Source organism: Pituophis catenifer, unplaced genomic scaffold, assembly GCF_029215685.1.
Source record: "Pituophis catenifer annectens isolate HBS135680 unplaced genomic scaffold, rPitCat1.0.hap2 SCAF_7, whole genome shotgun sequence".
NCBI lineage: Eukaryota > Metazoa > Chordata > Lepidosauria > Squamata > Colubridae > Pituophis > Pituophis catenifer.
The window spans coordinates 86,106,442-86,109,669 of NW_027256887.1; positions in this window are offsets into that span (position 1 = coordinate 86,106,442).

Sequence of the window (3,228 nt, forward strand, 5' to 3'; positions counted from 1 at the left end):
GTACTATTTCTGGAATTTGCCTGCCGTTCTGTAACTTTTCGCTTCTCTCCCTTCTGTGTATATTTGCTGTGCCTTATCTTGCGTGAAAGCAAAATATATTTTTCTTTGGGAGGAAAAAAAAAAAAACCCAAATAAATTTCTGCAATCCTTCCTAGGCAGTTCTGATCCTCAAAAAATAGGGTCGGCACACTCCAAAGAGAAAAGTTATTTTTCAAAATGAAAGGAGCATTTAATATCTGGGCTCTGGCGAAGATGGAATGCTACCGTAACTCATGTTCCTTCTTCGCTTTTTTATGACTTTGAAATCAAATCATACAGTCGGTAAAGCAACTAATAATGTTGTTTTCTAGTGTTGCTGAAGTGTACATTGCAACCAATTTTTCTCAGCAGGCGATGGTCCGTATAGTTACCTTTTTCTTGTCGTGTGCCCAAACTGTGTGCACGTGTGCAGGCACCCATAATGCAATGCGCCCCCGCCGCACATGCGCGCACGAACCCCCCCCACTCCCCTTAACCCCCCGCAAATGCACACGCAACCCCCCACGCTCCTCCTGCCTCCTACGCATGCGCGCATGACCCTCCCCCCCCGTTTTGGGCCTAGTAGGCCTAAACAGGCTGTGGGGGCCGCCACATCCCTCTGCGCTCCCCCTGCCCCCTGAGCATGTGCGTGCAAACCCTGCCCCCCCACGCATCCCAAAAATCAGCTCGCCAGCGGGAGGCATGCGCCTGTTTAGGCCTACTAGGAGGCACGCGCGCCAGGGGTGGGTTCTACTTAACTTTATTACCGGTTCGCAGTGAGGCCGCTCGCGCGCGCTCGCTTTCCTCGTGCATGCACGCGCTCTTCTGCACAAGCGCAGAAGCATTTTGATGACGTCGGGGTCGGTGGGCGGAGCCTCCCACCAGTTTTACTACCGGTTCTATAGAACCGGTGCGAACCGGGGGCAACCCACCACTGACGCGCGCACATGTACGGTGGAGCTGAGCTGGGCGACGGCTCGTGTGCCCGCAGAGAGGGCCCTGCATGCCAGCTGTGGCACGTGTGCCATAGGTTCGCCATCACGGCAGGGGTGAAATCCAGCAGGTTCTGGAGAACCGGTAGTGGAAATTTTGAGCAGTTCGGAGAACCAGCAAATATCACCTCTGGCTGGACCCAGAGTGGGGTGGGAATGGAGATTTGCAGTATCCTTCCCCTGGAGTGGGGAGGGAATGGAGATTTTGCAGTATCCTTCCCCTGCCACGCCCACCAAGCCAAGCCACGCCCACCAACACGCCCACAGAACCGGTAGTAAAAAAAATTGGATTTCACCACTGCATTACGGGTATAGTTATTTTTATCAGGGAGCCTGTTTTAAGAGCTCACTTTCAGTTAATTCAACAACCAAGTTGCACGTGAATCTGTTATGAATTAAAAAAGAAGAAAAACCTGCAAAGGACTTTCGGAGTAGTTGTGCTAGGAAGAGAGTTGCTTTGATGGTTATTTTACAGTGGCATAAAATCAGGAGTCTGTCGCAGCATGTCCAACGAAGAAATGCTCTTAAAAGGCGTATACTTTTGTGAGGTGCTTTCATCGCACACAAAAGCGAAGGCCTTTTTATGATAACGTTTGTTCCTGGGAAAAGCTGCTACCAGACTCCCGATTCAGATCACCTGTTTATAGAATTACGAATTAATTATATGGAAATTGGAGACTTGACTTAACCTACTTCCTGGGTCTGCCAAAGGCAGTCTGAACTCTCTGGATCGACACAATAATAACCCCCCCCTCCTCCTAATTTTAAAACTAAATGCAGGTAGTCCTCGACTTACGGCCACAATTTGAGCCCAACGTTTCTGTTGCTGAGTGAGACACTTGTTAAGTGCCCCATTTCACGACCTTTCTTGCCAGAGTTGTTAAGTGAATCACCGGAGTTGTTAAGTTAGCGACACGGTTGTTAAGTGAATCTGGCTTCCCTGTTGACCACGCTCGTCAGAAGGTCGCAAAAGGGAAACATGTGACCCCGTCATAAATGTGAGTCAGTTGCCAAGCAGCTGAATTTTGATGACCATGACCAGGGGAATGCTGCAATGGTTGTATGTGTGGAAAAGGGTCGCGAGTCACTTTTTTCAGAGCCATTATAACTTCAGACAGTCATTAAATGAACTGTTGTAAGTCAAGGACTACCTGTAAAGTTAATATACAGTAGTGGCCAAAATTGTGGAAACCTTTTGGGAGAAGTGGATTTTTGAGGTTTGATGGCTAATAACACCACTTTTTTTTTTTTTTGAGTTTGAAGATAATCCTATTCCACTGCTGGAATGGCCTGGGAATAGCCCAGACCTTAAAACCCAATTGAAAATTAATTAACCCTAACCCTAACCCTAACCAGGCCACAAATTGGAGTGTATATGTTTTAACGTTTTAATGTCTTCTTTTAATTTTTGTATGGGATATTGTTGCATTGTTTTATTCTCTGTTGTAAGCCGCCCAGAGTCCCTTGGGAGTTGGGTGGCATAGAAATGCAAATAAATAAATAAATAAATAAATAAATAAATAAATAAATAAATAAATAAATAAATAAATAAATAAATAAATAAATAAATAAATAAATAAAATCTATGGAGCCGACCAGAGAAACTTTGTTAGTACTATCTGTACTGCATGATTCACTTAATAACTGCAGTGCCTCGATTTATGTCTGTGGCCAAAAAAAAAATCATTACATTACGGGCTTTACCAAACAGCAGGCTCATAATTTTCTCACACGTGAGAAGTCAGGATGTTTCTGATTTTTTTTTCCAGAATGAACAGGATGAGGAGTTTGGTGCAGCTGTTGCCATGGATTATATAGGAGAAAGGCAGGTTTTTAGAAACTGAGTCCATTAATAGCTTGTTGCAAAATCAACAGTTTTCCAGTTGGCCAGCGCCAAATCTCTCTTTCAGGAAGGAAACACTTAATGGGCTGTTTAATTAGGTGGCAAAAGTCGTTTGCAGTCAGCAATCGGAAAGTTTGCCACTTTAACTGAACTTTTAACTTTAAATAATTTCTTTATTTAAAGTTTTAATGTGTTTTTTTTTGGGGGGGGGATTTGGAACAACCTTATTTATTTTATTTTATTTGCTCAGTTTCTATAGCTGCTCATATAAAATAGAATATAATTCTTTATTGGCCAAGTGTGATTGGACACAGGGGTGGGTTCTAAATTTTTTTATTACTGGTTCTGTGGGCATGGCTTATTTTGTGGGCGTGG